The 24,684-nt window shown below is 41.1% G+C and overlaps 1 protein-coding gene across 3 annotated transcripts in view; it reads right to left on the minus strand.

Annotated features, from left to right (window-relative positions):
* ENTREP2 (endosomal transmembrane epsin interactor 2) overlaps positions 1 to 24,684 on the minus strand; it is a 451,852-nt gene that overhangs the window by 257,514 nt on the left and 169,654 nt on the right. The window lies entirely within an intron of this gene.

Raw genomic sequence — 24,684 nt, forward strand, 5'->3', positions numbered from 1 at the left:
TTCCTGGGCCGCCCCCGGCCTCTTACTGCCCACTGAGTGTGTTCCCCCCAGGACCTTCTAGAAGTACCCCCATCCCAGCTCCTCCCTGTCACCCTAACCACAGAAGCACCCTTGTGTCTTCTTTCTCAAGAGAACCACCCTTCCACTCCTGGTTCACAATCCCTGAGGCACACACTTCTCACTGATTCCCAGTGTCCATGGGTCCAGGCACGGTGGACAGATCAGGACAGATCACCAAAACACGGGTGTTTCCCCCACCCTGCCCCACTCAATCCAGCTTCAGCCCTCACCACCCACACACACACTTCCCAAGGTCACCTGCGGGGTTGCTAAGTGTAGGGCACAGTGCATGGATTAGCTTATACACCTGAGGTTAACCACATCCTCCCAGGCTTTGTGTCACTCTCTTAACACCCTTCTCTGCTCCAGGTCCCCCCCCCCTTTCCTTTCCCACTTCCCAAGACCTCTCTTCAGACCTATTTCTCCTTCACCCTCTGGTTCACTGGAGATCCATCTATCATTCAGGATCCTCTAACACCATCTGTCAACACCTCCTGCAGATGCTTCCCTGACCACTGAGTCATGCTGCCCACTGCTCCCGGTGTCACACTCTGCCTCAACGTGTCTAAAAACAAAAACCTGCAATCTCTACCTCCCTAACCCAGTCTTTCTCTTGTCACTCCTGCTTCCTACAATGGCACCCCCCCGCTCCTGATCACTCCTATCCAAATGCCAGAGATGGTCCCAACTCCCTCACCCCCATCATCTGCCAGAGCAATATTCTGGGAGGCCCCACTATAAGTAAGGTATTTTCATATGAGGTCTGTTGTAATGACAGATCACCCCAACTTTCCACTGTGGGCATGGGCCAGGTAGATGGGCTCTGGGGTGGAGGGCTTTGGCTACATTTCCTCTATTCCAGAAGGACTGACCCAGGCCTAGGAGGAGAGTATCCTACTGAACAGATCCCCAAGTTCCCTTGGCAACTGACTCCAGTTAACTCTCAAACACTTCTGCAGTGGGCGGGGCCAAGTCTCAGGCCCAACAGTCTCTATCAATCCCCTTATCATGCTAGTCTCAGGTGGATTTCCAAACACATCTGGACCAGAGGTTCATACAAAAGACTTTTGAATCTTATGCACATACACAAACATAAAGCAAACAAACCAACAAAATGAACCAAAGAGAACTCAACAGGGCTCTGCTCCCAAGCATGTCACATATATATTCTTTCTTCAAAGCCTGCATCTTGCAAACATAGTCAATCTAGACAAATAGTATTTGCGAACACTTTCTCATCTCCCAAATCTCTCTTCATGATGCCACTCAGCTGCAACTTGTATAAAAATCCCTGAGTACTGTTCTGTGTCTGAGCCCAGTCCCTTGCTCTTCTTCCACAATGCCTACCATCTCTCTTCCCTCCTATACCCAACCCACTCTCCCTATTGTCATCCCTCCTCCCAGAATGGCACCCCTCCTCCTGGTCACTCAAACCCAACTCCTAGACGTGGCCCCAACACAGCTGGCTTGGACCCTGCCATCTCCTTAGGATATGACTTCAAAAGAGTGTCCTCTGTTTTCCCTTCACACCAACACCAGCCTGACCCAGACAAACACTGGATAGGGGATGGGAAGGTACACCTCCCAGAAAACATCCACTTATACTCTGTCTTCTACTTCCTACTCATACTGTAGAAAATTTTACCTATTCAGGACATGGCCCAGTGCCTCCTCACACAGAAAGGGCCTGTGAATTCATGAGTACATGGGGTCCCATTAAATCTCTAAACTACCAGACCTCTCAAGGCATATTTAATAAGCTCAGATAGAACTCCCTGATCTCTTCTAAGCTGAAGTTCATAAAACTATCAGATGTCTACAGTGACCAAGTTGCTTATAACAGAATTATTATTGGAAACCCACAACCCTCCAGAGAGCAGGCATTTATAAACACAAAGGAAGTTAGTTAATATCACTTAACTTAGGCTACAGTAAAAATTCTTGACTTTCCTTGCCTATAGTTATCATTCCATGAATTCCCTTCAAGTAATTCTACTACCAACAAATACGGACAGTTTGCTTTATTGAAGAAAATGATACATTTCTAAGTATCACTAATACCTGTAATTGGGGATGGAGCCAATTCCCCCATACCAAAAAAAATAAATAAATAACATCAAACTCAATGTGGCACACACATCCTAAAATGATCCCTGATGACCTATGGGCTTGTCTAAAAGTCCTGCCCTTAGTGATCAACACAATGTGCTGTCATCACTCTTATGATCCTACTCAGTGACCTGTAAGATGTTGTCTCAGCAACACTTTGCAGCCTTGTAAGACCTTGGCCAGTTGACTCACCCAGGCCATGTCAAGACTCCTGACCTAAAAAAACTCTAATGGTGTTGTGTTAAACTGTAAAGTTGGCGGTACTTTGCTACCCAGTAATAGAAAACTATTTATTATGGAGTAGATGTTTGTGTCTTCCCCAAACCCATATATTGAAGTCCTAATCCCCAGTGCAATAGCATTTGGAGGTAAGATCTTCAGGAAGTCATTAGGGTTAGACTAGGTGTAAGGGTAGGGCCTTCATGATGAGATGGTGGCCTTCAGGATAAGAAAGAGCTCTCTTCCTTTCTCTATCTTTCTCTACATGCACAACCATGGAAAGGCCATGTGAGGACACAGTGAGGTTCTGACAGCCTGCAAGGCAGGAAAGGGTTCTGCACCAGAACCCTTTCTCTGACTTTCACCCTCCAGAAGTGTGAGAAAATCAATTCCTGTTGGCTAAGCCACCTAGTCGATGGGATTTTATTATGGCCACCCATGCTTATTAATACACGAATATTAATAATTAAGAGTGGGATACTGCATTCTTGCTTTCAAATGTCAACTTTTCCTCCACGCTCCCCCAGAAGAAGCAGACTTCCCTGCCCACTCCCCCATCTAGAACCATTCACACCAATTCTAACAATGGGTGGCATCTTGGAGGAGGCTCTTCAAAGCCCAGTTTCTAGAATGCCTTCTCTCCTTCTCTCTGGTCCACTGGGCAACAGAGAAATAAAGGAGCATGTCCCTGCTCAGAAATGACTGGATCTCAGTTTGAACTGGTTTTTGCTCAATTCCAGCTACCGGTGAGAATTATATTGTCTGTTCTGCCACCTTGGTAATTCTGCAGGTTTATTTTGTACCACTTTGGTCAGGAACGGGGTCATGGAGCTAGTTAGCTAGTTAGTGAAATTGCTGCATCTTGTGAAACCTTTGTCCCATTTCATTTGCCAATATCGTTATTCAAAGTCCCCAGTTTACACAGAATATGAAGAAACTGAAGAAGGTCAGAGAAAAGTAACACATAATTAAGTGGCTGTGAAAGAAAAGCCAAAAAGAAGGTGATAGGCATGATATTGCTCAGAGAGAGAGGCTTAACTTTTCAAGCACCTGCAGGTTGTTAAAAGGATACCAACTCATTTTTTTTTTCCTCCACTTCCCACCCAGCCTAAATAGAGGTAAGAGATAATATTAAAAGTGAGACAGAATTTCCTGCTGTTGAGGGTGATGAAAGGGAATTATTGACTGCCAGGAAGTAATGGCATCTTTAGAGCTAAAGGCCTTCCTGTTTGATTGGTACTACTGCCTGAACACCGAGGCCTGGGAGAAATTAGCTCTTTAAATCCTTTCCTCGATGATCAAAAAGTTCTTTCTTGGCCCCAAATCAAGAATTTTCCTGGGAGCTTCATTTCTGGTTCAAAGGCAAATGGTAATGCAACACTTTAGGTTGGGAAGTAAGTCCTTCTAGAACATAGGCTTGAAAGCCAATTAAATTATTTCACAAAACATATGCAGGTATGTCTAATAGCTACAGTGGTACCAACTCACCACTAAGAAGCCAGGGTTCACAACTGGTGAACAAAATGTTATTATAAAAATGGAGCAAATAATACTCTGAGCTTCCCAAAATGAGAAAAAGTCTATTGAACCCATCTCTCAAAGCTTTTAGACTTCAGACCTGCACTATGCAAAATTCTTCCTTATGCTTCATGGAGTAGCTGAATCTCCTACTTTATCCTTCTTACGTTTTCTTTTCTTTCTGAGTGGTTTCCTGTGTCTGGGTCTCCCTGGGACCACCTGGCAGCGCTCACTCTGTAATGCAAACCTTCAGCCTTCTGTGTCCATCTCAGCTCCATTCTGGGAAACATACATGTCTTCACATCCATCCCAATCCATGGCTTTGGCCTCCTTTTCTCAGAACAATTCCCAACCCATCATTCTCTCCTCCAACCATTCACTCCCACCTGCAGCTCTGACTTTCTCCACCACTTCCCACTGGAGGCTTCCATACATCAAAATCAAGATGTCCACAAAGAAAGCCATTCTCCTCCTCAACCTACCTTCTCCACAATAGAAAAGAGTTCGATATCTTTCATTCCCTCATTGTATAAGAGCAAAATGAGACACTGATTGGAAAGATAGCCCCATGAAAAAAAAAAAAAAGAAGGAAAAAGTCAAATGTTTTAAGATATTCCAAATAACCCATGAGTCAAAAGAAAATCCAAGAAAAAAACAACATAGTCTGTTCTGCAGTGAATATTTCTTTGATGAAAATTACTTCACACGTGCTTGGTACCAAACTCATTTGTCCTGGCTCTGCCTTGTGCGATGAAGCCTTCCTTCCATCAGGGTGTTCACGCTGAAGGTAGGGTAGTGACTAGACCCACAAGTGGATTTTATTATTTAATGAGTTAATAAAATAGCATGTGTAACATTATAACACATTTGTAAAATATTTTGATTTTAAAACATTTCAAAATAATTGGTTTCCTTTGTAATCGTATTTCATTTTCTGCATTCAAAAGTCTTACTCTGAGATGGACTCCGCAGGCTTTCCTAGACTGCTAGGCCACAAGGTATAAACCCTTAACTTAGAAGTTCCTTTAGTGCAGGGGCACCTGCCTGGGTTGCTCAGTCAGTTAAGCATCTGCCTTCAGCCTAGGTCATGATCCCAGGGTCCTGGGATCAAGACCCACAGAGGGCTCCCTGCTCAGTAGGGAGTCTGTTTCTCCCTCTCCTTCTCCCTCTGCCTCTCCCTGCCACTTGTACTCTTGCTTGCATTTTCTCTCTCAAATGAATAATATAGCTTTTTTTTAAAAAAAAAAAAAAACTCCTTTAGTGCAGATCTTTTAGTGGTAAACTCCAATTTTTTGTTTCCCTGGAAATGTCTTACTTAGCCTTCATGCTTGAAAAGTAGTTTTGCTGGGTACACAGTTCTAGGTTGATGGTTTCTCCTCTCAAAAGGTTGAAGTTACTATTCCATAGTCATCTGGATTCCACTGTTGCCATCAGGAAGTTAGCTGTCTTCTAACTGCTGCTCCTTGAGGTGCAAAGCTGTTCTTACTCTTTAAAGACTTTTAAGATGGGCTCCTTGGCTTTAGTGTTCTGAGGTTTTTATGTGATATGCCTAGGCATGGATTTCTTTTTACATATCCTTGTTGGTATGCCCTGTGCTTCTGATGTGATGAATTTATGTTTTTCAGAATTAATATTCTGGAAATGAGACAGCCAAGATCACTTCAAATATTGCCTCTCCAACATTTTCTCCATCAGGGACTCCAGCAGCTGCATGCTGACCCTTCATATACCATCCTCCAAATCTCTTAGTTCTGCTTTTACATATTCCATATCTGTGTCATTCAGTGTTTTATTCTGAATAATTTCCTTAGGCTCACCTTCCAGGTGACTAATTTTCCCTGAGTTACATTTAATCAGCTGTTGACCATTTGCACTTATTTAGAGAATTTTAATGGTTATATTTTAGATATTTACAAGTTCTGCTTTTGTCTTTCCCCAAATATGACTATTTGTTTCAGACAGTTTCTTTTTGTGTGCTCATCTGTATGATTCTGTCCAAAGTTGCTTAAAATATTCCATATGCAGAGGTTCTACAGTCCAAGATGTGGAGTGAAAAGAAGGTTACCTAAGTCTATATCTCTTGTTGTTTCTGTTGATGCTCACGTTTTGCAGCTTGCTTTCTTTGATGTTTGTAAACTCAGAAGTCTTTTGTTGTGAACACATTACCTGCCCTTAATCAGTGAGGTTCTGTGGATGCAAAAATGGAGAAATTTTCCCCAAGGTAGGTATATTTCTGCAAGTAACCAGGAAGCACTCAAGATCCAGAAACACTGTGATCTCCAAGGGGCTCAGCTCATGGCTCAACATGGAAATCTTCATTCAAGCCCTCCTCATCCCACCTCACTGCTCAGTGGACTCATAGGCATCTGCCCACTCCAGCCACACACTGTTCTGACCTTGCTCCGTGCCGCTCAGGCTCCAGCCACTGGCTGCTCTATCCTGTGGTCATTGTGTGGTATTTGTCTGAGGATGGGGTGGTGAACCCCAGAGACCTATAATGCTTCTAGGAGCATGATCAGGGTGCTAGCAAATTCAGTGTCTGGTAAAGGCTCGCTTCCTGAATCATAGAAGGCCATCTTTTCATATATCCTCACATAGTGGAATGGGCAAGAGAGTTCTCTGCAGTCTTTCTTATAAGGGCAATAATCCCATTCATGAGGGTGCCACTCTTGTGACCTAATCACCTCCCACTGGCACCACCTCCAAACACCATCACACTAAGGATAAGGATTTGACATGTGAATTCTAGGGAGACACAAACATTAAGTCTATAATAACCATGATATCATAGATGATATTCTAGGAAAATATAAGTTTAGTAACTTATATTTTGGAGTTGCCTCAAAGTCAAAAAATTCAAATGTGCCCATAAACACCAAGAAATTAGGAAAGTGGTCAAACAGCCATAGGCAAATTCTTCAACAGCTTCAAATTATAGAAATTTCCAACATAATTTTTTTCTGAGCAGAGGGGGAAAAAAACAAGGAAACTTTCCAAATTCTTCTTACAAAGGTCAGCATAACAGTTACAACCCTGTAAAATGCCACAAGAATAGAAAACAGACCAATTTTACTTATAAACAGAAGTATACAATTTTAAAATAAAATGTTAGACTTCAGTACATTTATTTTATTTTTATTTTTTTATTGGAGTTCAATTTGCCAACATATAACACCCAGTGCTCATCCCATCAAGTGCCCCACTCAGTGCCCATCACCCAGTCACCCCAACCCCCCGCCCACCTCCCTTTCCACCACCCCTTGTTTGTTTCCCAGAGTTAGGTGTCCCTCATGTTCTGTCACCCTTACTGCTATTTCCACTCATTTTCTCTCCTTTCACCTTTAATCCTGTTTGCTCTTTTTTTATATTCCCCAAATGAATGAGACCATATAATGTTTGTCCTTCTCCGAATGACTTACTTCACTCAGCATAATACCCTCCAGTTCCATCCACATTGAAGCAAATGGTGGGAATTTGTCGTTTCTAATGGCTGAGTAATATTCCACTGTATACAGAGACCACATCTTCTTTATCCGTTCATCTGTCGATGGGCACAGGCAGATGCTCAACCACTGAGCCACCCAGGCATCCAGGGCCTCGGTGTTCTTATCTCTACAGGGAACAAGTGACAATGAGAGTATTTACCTCACAGGACCTTAACACAAGTCTTGGCACATGGAAGGCACTAAAAAAAAAAAAATTTAAAGAAACAATTTGCCTTTTGTTTTGTTTTGTTTTAACCCAGAGAAGGTTCTCTGAGTTAATATTCACTGCTGAATATTAATACTTTTCTGTATCTGTTTACAATCTACAATTCTAAAGAGGGGCCTCTGGGGGAAACCAGCTTTTGTTTGAAGATGAAAAGTTGTCAAATCCTACAGAGACTTGGTTGGTGGAAGGTAAAACAAATGTTTATTTCAATTTGGTGAGTTATAACTTATTAAAACGGCTTGTGGAAAAAAATGGCTCCTTCCACAGTTTGGCTATGGTGGACATTGCTGCTATAAACATCGGGGTGCAGGTGTCTAGCTGTTTCACTGCATCTGTATCTTTGGGGTAAATCGCCAGCAGTGCAGCTGCTGGGTCATAGGGCAGGTCTATTTTTAACTCTTTGAGGAAACTCCACACAGTTTTCCAGAGTGACTGCACCATTTCACATTCCCACCAACAGTGCAAGAGGGTTCCCTTTTCTCCGCATCCTCTCCAACATTTGTGGTTTCCTGCCTTGTTAATTTTCCCCATTCTCACTGGTGTGAGGTGGGATCTCATTGTGGTTTTGATTTGTATTTCCCTGATGGCAAGTGATGCAGAGCATTTTTTCATGTGCGTGTTGGCCATGTCTATGTCTTCCTCTGTGAGATTTCTGTTCATGTCTTTTGCCCATTTCATGATTGGATTGTTTGTTTCTTTGGTGTTGAGTTTGATAAGTTCTTTATAGATCTTGGAAACTAGCCCTTTATCTGATACGTCATTTGCAAATATCTTCTCCCATTCTGTAGGTTGTCTTGTAGTTTTGTTGACTGTATCCTTTGCTGTGCAAAAGCTTCTTATCTTGATGAAGTCCCAATAGTTCATTTTTGCTTTTGTTTCTCTTGCCTTCATGGATGTATCTTGCAAGAAGTTGCTTGGCCGAGTTCAAAAAGGGTGTTGCCTGTGTTCTCCTCTAGGATTTTGATGGAATCTTGTCTCACATTTAGATCTTTCATCCATTTTGAGTTTATCTTTGTGTATGGTGTAAGAGAATGCTGTAGTTTCATTTTTCTGCACGTGGCTGTCCAATTTTCCCAGAACCATTTATTGAAGAGACTGTCCTTTTTCCAGTGAGTAGTCTTTCCTGCTTTGTCAAATATTAGTTGACTATAGAGTTGAGGAGCCATTTCTGGATTCTCTATTCTGTTCCATTGATCTATGTGTCTATTTTTGTGCCAGTACCACACTGTCTTGATGATCACAGCTTTGTAGTACAACCTGAAATCTGGCATTGTGATGCCCCCAGATATGGCTTTCTTTTTTAATATTCCCCTGGCTATTCGGGGTCTTTTCTGACTCCACACAAATCTTAAGATGATTGTTCCAACTCTCTGAAGAAAGTCCATGGTATTTTGATAGGGATTGCATTAAATGTGTCAATTGCCCTGGGTAACATTGACATCTTCACAATATTATTCTTCTAATCCATGAGCATGGAATATTTTTCCATCTCTTTGTGTCTTCCTCAATTTCTTTCAGGAGTGTTCTGTAGTTTTTAGGGTATAGATCCTTTACCTCTTTGGTTAGGTTTATTCCTAGATATCTTATGCTTTTGGGTGCATTTGTAAATGGGATTGACTCCTCAATTTCTCTTTCTTCAGTCTCATTGTCAGTGTATAGAAATGCCACTGACTTCTGGGCATTGATTTTGTATCCTGCCACACTGCCGAATTGCTGTATGAGTTCTAACAACCTTGGGGTGGAGTCTTTTGGGTTTTCTATGTACAGTATCAAGTCATCTGCGAAGAGGGAGAGTTTGACTTCTTCTTTGCCAATTTGAATGCCTTTTATTTCTTTTTGTTGCCTGATTGCTGAGGTTAGGACTTATAGTACTCTGTTGAATAGCAGTGGTGAGAGGGACATCCTTGTCATGTTCCTGACCTTAGGGGAAAGGCTCCCAGTGTTTCCCCATTGAGAATGACATTTGCTGTGGGCTTTTCATAGGTGGCTTTTAAGATGCTGAGGAATGTTCCCTCTATCCCTACACTCTGAAGAGTTTTGATCAGGAATGGATGCTGTACTTTGTCAAATGCTTTCTCCAGCAGTACATTTAGAAGAATAAACAGCAAGGCAGGTGGTTCATGTAAGGAATGAAAAGATGGCTCAGTAAGAGGAAGCACAGTAATAAAATTAATTATATGAATATGACAAAAATGAAAATACCATTCAGAAGATGTATAAAAAACACTTGCTAAAATTCAATCACTATTTTTTATGAAAAAAAATCTTGGTTTAATAGGACAAAATAAAGATGCCCCAAATTGCCACCTATATTTAAAATTAATCTGAAAATACCAGTGTGGTGTGCAGAATTATGTGACAGTCCCTAGTAACCCACCTCTTGGTGTACACCTCCTATAGAATCCCCTCTTCTTGAGTGTGGATGGGATTACAAATATGATGAATTTTAGTCCTGTGATAAAGTTACATTATATGACAAAGGTGGAAGAATTTTGCAGTATACTCAGGTCCCAAATAAGTTTGGTTTTTCGTTCATCAAAAGGAAGATTCTCTAGGGTAGGCCTGAGCTCATTAGGCAAACCCTTTGAGTCTGGGCCCTTTGTAAAGTCAAAGATTTGAAGCACAGGGAGATTCGGCTGCTGCCTGAGGAAGTATGCTTCTGTGTCATGAGAGGGGCTCTAAGAGCTGGATCCTCTCCAGCTGACACCAGGCAAGAAGATAGGGACCTCAGTCATACAACCATAAAAATGAATCCTGCCAATAACCTGAGGGACTATGGAAATAGATCTTTCCCTCCTCAAGCCTCTGGATGAAAATGTATCTGGCCTCACTTTGATTTCAGCCTTCAAATGCTGAGCAGATAGCCCAAATGTTCTAGATTCCAGACGCAATGGAAACTGCAAGAGAATAAGTCTGTTCTGTTTTAAGCCACTGCGCTTGTGGTAATTTGTTATATACAACTAGCTAATAATACAAAACAAGAAAGAAACATAATAAATTTGGAAAGAGGGGGCAAAATGATTACTACTTGAAAATGATATGATTACCTAACTAGAACACTGATGGGAAATTGATCAAAAGTAATAAGAAACCAATCAGAAGAATTTGGTAAATCAAATGGTTAGAAAATTATATATTTTAAAAAGTATGATACTATTTATATTTAGTGAACACTGACTGCATGACATATATCTACTACGGCTTTATACTTTAAGCTCTTTGACAACTGTAAGAAGCAAGTGTGATTTTTTGCGCCCCACTGCACAGATGACAAAGTTAAAGCCCTTGCCCACATTACAGTATTAGGATATAAGCTCCTAAACTACAGAAAAAATAGCTTTCTTATATACATGCAAGCATAGACTGGTAAGAAAAAAGAATAAAATGACATATTCCATTTATAACAATTCCTTTTATAACCAAAAAATTCCATTTATGACAAAAAGGCAGAATGACTTAGAACACAAAGACTAATCAGAAATGAGCAAGAACAATATCAAGAAAATCTTAAAACATCTACTAAAAATATAAAAGTCCTCAGATATAAAAACCCCACTTTTTTTTTTAAAGAGAAGGACCAGAGAATGCATGAATTCCATGAAATTCTAATTAAATATTATAAAGGGAAAAAGAAAATCAATTCAATAAAAAGCATTAGGACAACTAACCACTTGGAAAGAAACAAAATTTATTTTCTACCTTACTGTTTATACCAAAAAAATTCCAGAGTAACCGAAGAGTGTGAATCATAAATTAAAACCCGAAAGTCCTAGAGGAACTTGGAGCATTTCTTAAAACCATCTTGAAAGAAATTCAGTGTTTTGAGGCATGATGCAGAATCCTAATAGAAAGGATTAATAAATTCTAAATGTTTTTGTTTTAAAAAATTATATATGATGGACTGGATCTCTGCTCTTAATTCCAGAGCCTCTCCATATTAGAAGTACAAATCTATGCTTCTGACGGGTTACATGGAAGCCTCCAGAGAGAGCACATAGAGTACCCATCCTCACCAATATTGGACTTGGCATAAGACTTGCTCGGCCACACTGGGTGGAGGTGGCCCTCATCCCCAAGACCTCTAGGGCATCTCATGGTGCCACCCAATATCTCATGCTGCCTGTTGTCCTCTGTGCTCTTGCTCCTGGATACAAGAGGGACACAGCCCAGAAAGCCACTGCCCCTTCAGCCTGGGCCCCAGAATGGACACATGGCACAGACCTAAACCCAACCAAGCCTTCAGCCCAAGGTGGGGATCCCAGCTGACTTGCAAACCAGAGCAGAAAAAAAAGACTGGCTACTGCCAACCACTGAGTTTTGGGGTGCTTCTTTAATGCAGCTTTACCACAGCAAAAGCCAACAAAATATTTGTGGTCTAAAAAGAACATAAAATAGAAGATCAATTCTAAAGGGGAAAAATAAAATACATACGACAGACAAAAGGCTGATTGCCTTAATTTACAAAGAGTTCATATCAATAAGGGAACCACTCAATAGAAAAAAATGGCCAAAGAAGTTCACATTTTTTATGGATGATAAACATATAAAGGGATGCTTCAACCTACTCTAGTTTTTTCTTTTTAAAGATTTTACTTACTTATTTGACACAACCAGGGGGAGCAGCTGGCAAAGGGAGAGGGAGGGGGAGAAGCAGGCTCCCCGCTGAGCTGGGAGCCTGATGTGGGACTCAATCCCAGGACCCTGGGATCATGATCTGAGCTGAAGGCAGATGCTTCACCAACTGAGCCACCCAGGTTCCCCCATTCCAGTTTTTTAAAAGCAAGCCAAAACAACACAACAAATATTCCCAGGCTGCCAACTTTTGGGTGAAGTTTGATTTAAAAAAAAAAAAAAAAAACAGTGCTGGTAAGGACAGAGGAGAAAGAAGTTCATCTTTTAACATGATTGGTGTTGGTGTAAAATGATGTAACCTTCTTTGGGTCCTCTCAAAATAGGAAAGGCACATATTTTTGCTGAATGATTTCACTACTGGAAACAGAGCCTATGGAAACAGTACCAGAGGTACGCCAAGTCACTTACACGAGGATATTTACTGCAAAAACCTGTAACAAGTGGCTAACAATAAAGGGCTGGTTAAATCAACTTTGATATATATAACATGAACTTCGAGGTATATCTGTTTATGCTGGTGTGAAACAACCTCAAACAAACAACTGACAAACAAAACATAGCCCAACAAGCAGAGAATGATCCCATTTGTGTGAAGAGACAAATGGATGGGTGCTGGTACATATGTAAAAGTGTTTTTCCCTGGAAGGATACCCAAGAAACCTGACAATGGGAAACCAGACGAGGGAGGCAGGGAAGGGATACTTGCTATTAAATCTGTAACTTTCTGAAATGCCAGCCTTTAATCTGTGCATGTACTATGTCATGAATATTTTAAACTATGCATACCATTGGAACCAGTAATTCCACTTCTAAGAATTCCAGGTACTAATCAAAGGGTTCTTTATAATTTTGCAAATGGGAAATGACCTGAGTGTTTTGCAAGAGAGAACAGCTTATATTTATTGGGTCTTTCCCAGTCGCTGCCATTAAATCATGTTGTGTTAGGATATTTAGTTCTGTGTGGAAATATTCATGCTGCATAAAAGAAAAGCAGAAGAAAAGAAAAGCAGGCTACAAGAATGGTTTGGAGGGAAGGAGGATAGTTTCTCTTGTATTAAGTAAATAAATCCAAATGCCAACACAAAAAATACATAAGGAAACTTGCACCAAATCCCAAAGACAGCCATGGATCATCTCTGGAGAGGGGGACTTGGGCTTCCACCTTGTACTCTTCCCCATGTTTTATGGGTAAGACAGAAAACATTTTATTGAAGCACAAGCTAATGACAGCTGGTTCTGCCTCCTAAGGGAGGTGGACGTACCCTTCAGGGAAGGAGGACATAACTCCTAACGCTCCCTTCCAAAGGTGGGACAGGTGAATGAGGCTAAATTCCAAATTCACACTGAAAGGCCCTTGGCTTAGGAACAGATGTCAAGGGTCTCTGGAGACTTATGGATTGAGGTTTGAGTAAAGAAGGCAGGAAATCAGAATCCTAAGGACTGTAATGAAGGTGAGGAAGGTGGTAGGGGTTCAAGGTATCTGTGGAGAGGGCCTGGTCTGCCAGGAAAGGTGCCAGCCAGGTGGCCATGAGCAATTCTGCTATTCTTTGACAGAGAATAATAAGAACTTAAGATATAAATGCAAATTTCAAAGATGAATTCCAACAAGCACCCAAATGGGTGTAAGAGGCTCCTGCCCCTCTCCTACCTTCATCGAACATGAGGAAGAAAATACACAGTGGGCAGGTATACTGCCCGTCTGGAAAAGAATATTATGTAAACCTAGGTACAAATCATTTTGACTCTCTTCTTTTCAAAGTCTCCTCTTTGCATAATAAAAACAATGTATTTGTTGATACAGAACATTAATTCCATTAAAATCACATTACATGTAATGAAAAGCTATCAGAGTATAATTATGCAAGCGAATTCACAGACCCACATCAACTTTTAAGTCTACCGGAATTACAATCGGAAGTGAACCTGCCTGGTAGACAAATTGCCCCCTTCATTTCCAAGTGATTATGAATAAAGGTCCATTGTACTAATGGTAGAAGCTACACACTACTTCAGCAAACTCCAAAATCTAGCACTGTTCCTTACAGGTGCCTTTGCCTGGGTTTCCCCTGTTCTCGGGCCGAAAGGCATATACTCCTGAACCGTAAGTCTTCTGAGTTAATCTTACCCTGAAGCATACTCTTTTCTCAGAATTCGTGGCCCTCAAGCCAGTGGCCTGGACCCTTCAGGGTCCCCTAAAGTCCTATATATTCATAGTTACCTCTTGGAGTATCCTCTGTAGTCCAGACTGGGGCTGGATGCTACCCCCCAGGTACCCCTCTGTCCTAGCACAACCCCTGGTCCTCCTCAGCCATCTGGGCCAAACACAGAGACTTGGGTACAGAGTGAGTCTTCTTCTTTTTTTTTTTTTTAATTTATGATAGTCACAGTGAGAGAGAGAGAGAGAGAGAGAGGCAGAGACACAGACAGAGGGAGAAGCAGGCTCCATGCAGGGAGCCTGACATGGGACTCGATCCGGGGACTCCAGGATCATGCCCTGGGCCAAAGGCGATGCTAAACCAGAACAAGTCTTCTATCTGGAACTTAGCGAGGTGCCCTGAAAAGGCAGAGGGTTGGGAGAACAGGGGAGGCAGGGAGACTGGATTCCTGTGAGAGGGTACCAGGAGCACTTCTGCACTTCTGACCATCCCATGGGAGTGAGGACCATTCCTGCTATGACCATCCAGTTGAAGCGGCTCACTCAGGGACAATGGGATTCCACCTCGGCCCCTGTCCTTCACTCATGATCTATACCCACCCACAGGTCTAGATCCTACTAGGATCCGCAAACAGAAAATGGGGAACCTGGACGACTATGTCGTGCTTGCAGTATGCAGGGAATCTCCCCCAAGTGGCTCTGGATGGATGCAGTGGTGTTCCCAAGAGCAGGGCAGCAAGGGCCAGCACCCCTGTAACTCATGGCTGGCCTCTATTCACCAGTCCTGTTCCCCTTTTCTTGCAACTGGTCCCTGCATCCACCCCTCCCTTAGAACACCCCCCACCCATCTCTTCATCCTTTCTCCTCTCCTCCACATGTGAACAGTCCCGGGAGATCTCTTTCCTGATGCTGCTCTATCCTGAGGAAGGGTCTAAACCCTCCTTCCAGCCTTTTTTGCCTTCTAGGCCCTTTGTACCCATACAGGCCTCGTGGAAACCTGCTGGATGCCTCATCAGCAGGTCTGACTCAACAGTGCCAACCTTGCCATCACAGCTCCACCCCAGCTGAGACATTCCCTACCCCTGTCTGGGGCCTGCCATTCACACAGGTATGCCCGTCAGAAATCTTGCTATCCAACTTCCTTCCTTGACACCCCTTCATGCTCAAACGCCATCCAAAGCAGGGACCTCCCACCATCCAGCTCACACTGGATGCGCCCCCCCGCCCATCCCTCCACCCATACCTGGCTACCTGGCTGTCACCTCGCCCCCATAACTATAGCAAGAGTTCAACAACAGGTCTCCCTGGCCCTCACCCCTGACTGCACCCCTAACCTATTCTCCAGGCTGCAGAATCATCATGCTACAGTACAGATACAACCATGGCCCTCTCCCCTTCTTTTGCCTTCAGGGTAAGTTCCAAATCTTTGGGCCCACAGAGTCCCTGCCCACCTGTTCTGCCTCATCTAGGCCCTTCCACCTCAATGAACCACTTGGGCCTTCCCCTTCCCACACAGCTAATCACCGGAATGTGCAGCGCCCCTCCCCCCACCAGGAAAGAGCTATGAGACCATGGCCCTAGGGTACCATGGCCCACACTCCCATCCATGTGCCTATCCTCCTGCCAAGCAGCAAGTCCTCAGGGCAGAAGGGCACACCTTTAATATGCAGGCAGTCCCCATACTGAGCAAGTGGCCTGGGTACAAGTGATGCTCCTGAAGGCTCCTGGTGTGCAGACAGCCTCCCAGGACAACCATCCTCCTCACTTGCACGCCTGTCCACTTCTGCAATCACACTGACGTAGCACAGTCCCAAGGAGCAAGCAGTGTTCTCACTGTTACCCTTTTTCTTAATAACAAAAGCAATGTAAGTTCAATATATAAAAATAAACAGGGCTTTCAGGAAAGCCCTACAAGCTAAAGGAAGAAAAGGAAAGCATCTATCTCTCACCACTTCTATAACTTCTATTGTAGATTGGACTCTACTGGCTTCTATTTAGATTTTTAAAAATTGGATCACAGTGGTGTCAATCATCTTCCCTCATCACCATATAATGTATCATGGCTATGACATCACACCCTGTAAGTATTCATTTGCATCACCTCAATGCCTGAAGGATATTCCACTGCATGAAATATCATCACTTACTTAAAGTGATCTCCCATTAGTCTATGAATACTTTAAATCAAATCACAAACATAAGTAAAATATTTTTGAACAAGTGTATATAGCTAAGAACACTTATTTAATTTTTTTTCATCTAAGTGATTCTTTTACATGATTTGAAAAATCAAACTGTTCCCTAAAGAGACTGCCACATACAATTGTTTTTTCCTGTTTCTTCTAGTATCCACATTCAAATTTCTCAGCATGATGCTTTGGTTGCCTTCTAACTAGAAAGGTTGAGGATTTTAACTTTCTCAGCAATCCACACAGTCCCCAGGCATAGCCAAATCCACTCTCTCTCACCCATGCCCAATTCCAGTAGAACAATAGCCCATTTGTCTGGGTATTTCAGCCTGAAGTATGAACATCATTATGACATATAAGTATTATCTATAACTGGGCTACCAGAAGTACTAGAATTACAGTGTCTTTTCATTTTTATTATTTTTAAAAGGTTTTATTTACTTATTCACGAGAGAGAGAGAGAGAAGCAGAGACATAGGTAGAGGGAGAAGCAGGCTCCCTACGGGAAGCCTGATGCAGGACTCAATCCCAGGACCCTGGGATCACGACCTGAGCTGAAGGTAGATGCTTAACCACCAGGCCAACCAGGCGTCCCTACAGTTTCTTTCTAAAATCACATGACAATCTTTGAGGCTAATTGTCCCATTTTACACCTCAGTCTTCTGTATATCTAGCATAAATTCACCCCCAGTCCTCTACAGACTTGATAGTCTCCTCTCATTCTGAACATGTTAGGTGTTCCTTCTGCTTTGGTTTTCTTGGATATGTCCCTCTTGTGATCAGGTCCTTCCTCCCCTGCTCCTCCTCATCCACCTGTCCCCTTGGTGTGGTACATGACTCCCAGGGACTTCCTTTCATCTCTGTCCTGTGGGGGAGCCACTGTTTCCTTGATCCAATGTCTTCTATTCTCTCCTTTTTTTTTTTTTTAACAAGATAAGTTTTACTCCATTTACAATTTATCAAGATCACTGAAATATTTGGATTTGTTTTTTTAATTATTTACCCCACTTTTTCTATGCTTTTCACCTCCCTCTTGCTTTTAATTTAAAACTTTTTTCTCACTACATTTTTTTCTATTAATTAAGAACATAGAGTCTCTTTCTTTCTTTCTTTCTTTCTTTCTTTCTTTCTTTCTTTCTTTCTTTCGTGATTTCATCCTGAGATTATACCAACTCATACGTATTTAACAGGTTCTAAAATTTAACAACAAATTAATCACTTCCTCCAGTTTCTGGAAACCATGTTTTTTTTCCAGATTACTGAAAATACCAACTTCCAAACTCTCAATGGATGGCTCCACTAAGTGTCTTGGGTCTTCTAGATGCTGTTCCCTCTCTCCCTCTTCTGCAATATATTCATAGACCACACTTTTCATATTTATTAATAAGATAAAAGGTGAATTGAATTTATGAATCCATTGACCTTGGTCCTGCTTTTTGTTTACTTGTCTGGTAGTTATATCCCCTTCTTCTATTATTTCAATATAGGTTTATGTCCATAAATCTCAGCTAATTCAGCTTCTCAAAGGTATCTCTCTTGTGTAGCAGATTATTTTTTCAAACGCTATCTCTCTCCCATCCCAGTGTCTATTTCTATGGATTTTTAATCCAAAGTACTACTCAAGAATTTGAAATACAATTTCCAAAATACAGTGCTATCAGGGTTCACCAATCACAGCCCCTACATATGACAATGTGCTCATGACCCATCTCTTCCCTTCTTCCAACCAAACTTTGTTACAGCTTTTAAAACTTTGCCTACACTGCCTAAAATGGTGGCCCAGGGAAATGTGGAAGGGTAGAGAGATGGAGAGCATTTGGTTAGCTTCAAAGAGTAGAACCTAAGAACCAACTCTTAATGAAGACTTTCACAAAGGGTACCTCACTAAGCATCAACTCTGAGTGGCTCACTGTCTCCCTTCTTACAAAGAAACCAAGCCTCCAACACGTGAAATAACTTGTTCAAGGAAACATATCTTGTAAATTGGAAAGTCAACAGTGAGAATCCCAACTAATTCCATGAAAGAGCCAATACTTGTGAACAGCAAAAAATATACCAGAGAAGCAATTCCACATGTAAGAAAGACTGTTTTAAGTCTCCAGTCCCATGTGCAATAATCTAAGGACAAAAAGAAACTTTCATGTCGCAAAATATGTAAGTAGCATGTATTATCTTGCAAATATAATTCACGTTATTTCCACATAAATCCTCTCAAATCAAGATTTGATTTTCTATAATAGCTCTAGTCTGAAAAGAATAGTTATGAACAGGAGTGAAAAGACACATGCATTCACTGCTTCTTTTACTGCATTTTCTGCAAAACTCTGCAACACTATTTTTAATATCTGATTACACCATCAATAGAGCTATATTCCACAAAAGCAATTATGTTTTACCCAGCAAAAAAATCAGAATGGCATAATATGTAGCATACTAACAACTGTGAGAAAGAATAGAAGCAATTTAGAACACTTGAGAATAATGACTGGGATCATTTATTTAGAATTTACAGCAAACATGTTTTGTAGATGAGCTATCATGAAGTCTACTGCAAAGTTTAAGTTATGCATTACACAATGAAAAATACACAGGGAGCCCAACATTTTATCAAAACATTAATAACAGCACTCTAAGAACCAAAGCTTTTATCAAACACTTCCTGCTCACCAGCTCTCTCTAGTGTAAAAGCAGCATTTAACTTAATATGCTTTTGTTTTCTTTAAGAGCTTTGTCCAAATGTCTGTCAAGGACTGAAGTGGACTCTTTTAACAGGAAAGGCAAACAGGGGGCAACCCCATCCCATGATTGACAGGGATGACGCTAATCTATCACAGCACCACTTTTCACCAAGTACAGAAGGGACACAGAATTCCAGGTACCATTACTTAACATTTGTGTTGCTATGTCATATGTTATTTACGTAAAGGTGCTACTGAACAGGGCAGGGCAGTAGAGGGATGCTACTAGTTATGCATAAGAGAAGCTTGATTTATGCTTCTAAAAGGCACTTCATAATTGGTTCAGGTCTTCCACTTTCAGACAGGCTGGAGTAGTTACCATTCCATCAGCGTTCCCATCAAGAACAACAGAAAAAGCTAGAAAGAATATGGAAGTCAACTCTTTGAAAACAACTGAGAGCAAAGAAATTCAGAGCAGCAGCAATGAGGAGGAAGCCTTTCTCCTGGATGGGAGATAAACTTTGCAACTCCCTTTATCCTAGAGGCACTTGCCAATTTGTGACACTATCAGAAGCCTGAACACTGGCTTGCCTTTAGGGAGAGACTTGGGATCCAAGCACATGGTTGGCTTACTCCTTGGGACATTTTTCAAATTCTGAGGGTAAGACACATAAATCTTAACAAAAAGCCACTGAAGGGGCACCTGGGTGGCTCAGTGGGTAAGTGTCTGCCATCAGCTCAGGTCATGATCACAGGGTCCTGGGGTTGAGCCCTGCATCAGAGTCCCTGCCTAGTGGGGAGTCTGCTTCTCCCTCTCCCTCTGTTCCTCTCCCCTGCTCTCTCTCTCTCTCTTAATTAATTAATTAATTATTTTAAAGAAGACACTGAAAAGAAGGGTGAAGATAAAGATTATCATTCAGAAATGCAAGAGGGCAGGTCTATGAAAAATACAAAGGAGTCTCATTTGAAAACCCTATAAGGCCAGAGAAAACCAGAACAAGACTGCAGCTCACCTGGGCTGCAAATCAGCTCCAGCATGGCAGTCCCAGATGGCATAAGGGCATGGCTACCAGATAATCCAAATAATGAAGTTAGCTGACCAACTTCAGAATGATTATATCCAAGAGAACAAAACAAAGGCTGAACAAATCAAATGAAAAGAAGAATTTCACCAAGATAATTAAAAGCTTTAATAATAATCAAAGACTAAAAGTATAGAACTAAAAAAAAATCCCTAAACTTTATAATTCAATGGATGGACTTAACAGCAAATTAGACAAGCAGCAAGCAGGACTGGTAAACTAGAAGACAGGTCAATTAAGTACCTAACAAAAAAGATAAAAAGTCAAAAATAATATTAGAGAAGTATAAGATGTAATGAAAAGGCCTGACATGTAATTCAAGTCCAAGAGAGAGAAAAGAGAAGAGGATGGAAGACATATAGCCAAGAATTTTCCAAAACAAAATATCAAACCACAAATTATTCCACAAGTCCTACAAAGCCAAGCTGGCTAGTTAAAAAAGAGAGAGAGAATCACAGAAAAGGGAAAATCTTAAAAGCTGTAAAGGGATGGGATTGGACACACACAAATTATCTTCAAAGAAGTAACTAAAAAACTGAAGGTCAATTTCTAACAGGAATCATGGTAACCACCTATAACATCGTGAAAGAAAATAACTGGCAACCTAAAATTCTATAACCAAGAAAACACCCTTCAAAAAATAAAAGTGAAATAAAGACTTTTTCAGATAATCCAAGCAGAACTTGTTACCAGCAAAGTTGCATTAAGAAGAGCAAAAGGAAAATGACCCAGAGAAAAGCCCAGATAAACAGGAAGGAATAAAGGCTGATGGAAGGTATAAATATTGACTGCAAACAAACGTTGGCAGCTATGAAAAAGACAGGTGGCACTGATTTGGCAGAATTGAATAAGATGCTTTCCAAAGCAGCAGCAAACAAAACAAAACAGTATATACCTCAGAATTTCCAGAAGGTTCAGGCACATGCCTCACTGGACATCCCTGGTACCAGAGCTGAATTAATGTAAGTCTGAAGGATTTGAGGGTTGGTCAAGGAAAAAGATAGGTCAAGGAAGGCAGTAACCCCAGTTGGTGCCCAGTTGCATAAGAGGACAAGCCCTTATAACACGACACTGTCCGGGGGCCTAAGGCCAGGCTGCCACTTACCCAGAAGGGAAGGAGAACAAGGGCACACCCAGAGTAGAGGTAGAGGGATCAGAGAGGGGCTTATGTGTCTAGGTGATGTCACTCAACAGCACAATGAGAAGTCTCTGGGTCAGAGAGCTTGAGGAGCAGCAGCAGCAGCAGCTTACAACTGTTAACTACAAGGCTTGATCTTACCAACAGCTAACATGCTGAGGGAGGTCTTCCAGAGTATGCAAAAAAGAAGGCTCTAAATGCTAAATAAATAAATACATTTTTTAAATTCATGCTCTTCTTTAAAATGATTGGGTGTGTAAACCTTCAAGTTTGGCACCAGCAAGCTTTTGAACTAACAAGTGGTGAAGAAATAAACAACCTGGGGGACAGTACACAAGAGAGTGAGACCACTGTTTGCAATTTATATAACAATTGAGAAGGAGAAACTAAAATAAGGAAAAAGAATTGGGAAGGCTGATTGAAAAAGATCCCTAAATTCTCCTCCATTTACCCTAGCAGAATTCTGCAGGTGTATTCCCTGAAAAGATGAAAGCAAAAGGTCTGTGATGTAGGCATTGACCAGCACTAGTCCACACTGCAGCAGTGTGAGCCAAGAGAAGGTATGTTGAAGCCATGCAGCATCTTTTTAGATGGAACTAATGTAGGATGTGCTCCACCAAAACAAGAGAACAAAGCCAAAATGAGGAAAACCTAAGATCCAGAAAATAGGTAAGCAGTATTCCAAAAAATGAAAGCAAAGGGATATTCCAGGATTCCAGATATACAGCAGTCCTAGAGAGCCATCGACCCAAGATAAGCAACTAAAATATCCAAAAAGAAAAAGGAAATAGAAAGATTACTTGCTGGACCTGACTTTGTATAAATCTGTATTGAAGGGTTACAGCAAGGGGAAATATTGAATGATTAACCAAAAAAAAAAAAAAAAAAAAAAAAAAGGCAAGTGTCAACTTGAGGAAAACCAAAGGTAAGTTAGGCAACAATCATAATTCACCACATGGCTCTGCATGAATAATATTTGCATTTGCATGGTAATGTAAACCCAAATACTGACTTAACTAAACTTATAATACATCTACTCTGGAGGGTAAGAAAAGGAAAGTAGAAGGGACAGAAGGTTAAAAAGCTAAATCCTCAATGCCATAATAAGAAACCTAAAATGAGTCCTAAAACTGATTAATCAAAGAAAGCAGGAACTTTGTCCTACTCAGAAATGTGGAAATGCTGTGAGTGCTTGGAAAAAAATAAAGAATCAAAAGTAATTGCCTCTGAACAAGTTAGGGCAGAGAACTATTAGGTATTCCTATTTGCTATTTGACTTTTTAAACTATGTCCTTATTTTATTAGATGACATAAAAATTAATTCTAAAAAGAGGTAACATGAATATTTCTCTATTTAGTAACATGAAATTTGAAATGTTCAAGACACCTAAGTAACAGCAGCATCTATAATACCTGTGAAAAAAACAACTGACCATTTTACATTTAAATGTTTTAAATTCAAAAGAATTAAAACTCTCCTAAGTTATACCAAAGTTCCCAAATTGCCCCATTTTTCATGGTACCATGGGGAAAAATAAATCTGGCGTTTCTTCCCACAAAGTGCCAAAATGATTAAGATGAGTTAATTTCTTCAATTATTATTTCATGAGCAATGGGCCCTAAGTACTGGACAGCAGCCAGCATCATTCCAGATGCCGAAGATGGCATGGTAGAGCCCTGAAAAAGAACTCAAGAAGACATGCCAGCTGAATGGCATTGAGCAACTGACTTCTCATCTAGGATAAAAAACCCCATAGACCCATTATCTGCTCTCCTGCCTCTTGGTAAGTTTTAACAAACCTATAAGAGTTTCAGAGAGGCTACTTGGGCTGAGTAAAAAGTCCTTGAATCATAGTGGGGAAGGAAATGTTTGATTCTTATATTTGAAGAGACAACAGGGTAAACTCTAGGATTTTGGAGAAGTACACTAAATGAGAGAAGAATAGAGAAAGATCCTTGGTGGCTGTTAAGGCCAAAGAACTCCGGCTATCTGCAAATAATGAAAGTTGTTGGCACTCAGCTGTGCAAGGGAAATCTCCCACCTCCTACAAGCTCCCCTACAAAATCACCCATAATTTTTTTTAAAGATATTTCAGAAAAGATGCCTTTGTATGGATAGACCAGGGTGAAGGGAAGGTTACAAAAACTCACACAGGTTTTTTTGACTGTCAAATTTGGATAAGACAGGGTAGTGCAGAAATAATCCCTGAGCATGGAGATTCCAGGAAATGGAGCACATAATCCGTGAGAGTTATAAGGAAGTATGGGGACTGCTTGGGACATCCTGACCAAAGTAATTAGGCATGTCCCAGCCAATTACACCAGATCTCGAAGGGCAAAGGAGGAGTCTGCACGGAATCTGAGATCCATGATCAAATGAATAATTGTGGGATAAATGAGTGTGTTTTTAGAGTATTTCCCACAGAATACTCTTCAAAAGGAATGCATATTTAAAAAGGTTCCATAGTCAGTGAGGTCTGAAAACATGATATAGTATATATATCGTTCATGAAGAGTGACAATGCACAACAGAATAACAAACACTGTAAAACAAAACAAAACAAAACGAAAAAACTTCCAAAGATCTCATTTATTTGAGAGAAAGAGAGTGCATTAGTGAGGAGAGAGGCAGAGGGAAAAGCAGAATCCCCACTGAACAGGGAGTCCAATGCAGGGCTTGATCCCAGGACCCCAGGATCGTGACCTGAGCCAAAGGCAGATGCTTAACCAACTGAGCCACCCAGGTGCCCCTGGAAGTTTTAAAATGTAGCTCAGAAAAAAAAAAATGTCAACCCTGAACAACTAGGCCTTCCCTAAATGTGACCTTAGAATCTTTTATTTAAAATACATATTTAACATCTTGCATAAGCAATCCTTCACTGCACTGTTACAGGAAATGCTGGCATAGGAAATTATAGTGGGAATTAGAGAGAGGTAAGGTAGGGTACCTTTTTCTCAAAATGGAAATAGCTTTTTCTGACTACATAAATAATACATACTCACAATGCTAAATTTAGAGAATTTGAAAAATTATATAGAAGAAAGTAAAATTTACCCATGTTACCATATGCAGAGATAAACCAATGGCAATGTTTGAGTGTATTTATATCTAGCTTTTTCTATTAAGTTCATTTCATACTTTTCATAAAAGCTAGGCCCACAGTACAGGTTTTCATTTAAAAATGTGTTGTAG

This window comes from Canis lupus, chromosome 2 (genome assembly GCF_048164855.1).
Source record: "Canis lupus baileyi chromosome 2, mCanLup2.hap1, whole genome shotgun sequence".
Taxonomy (NCBI): domain Eukaryota; kingdom Metazoa; phylum Chordata; class Mammalia; order Carnivora; family Canidae; genus Canis; species Canis lupus.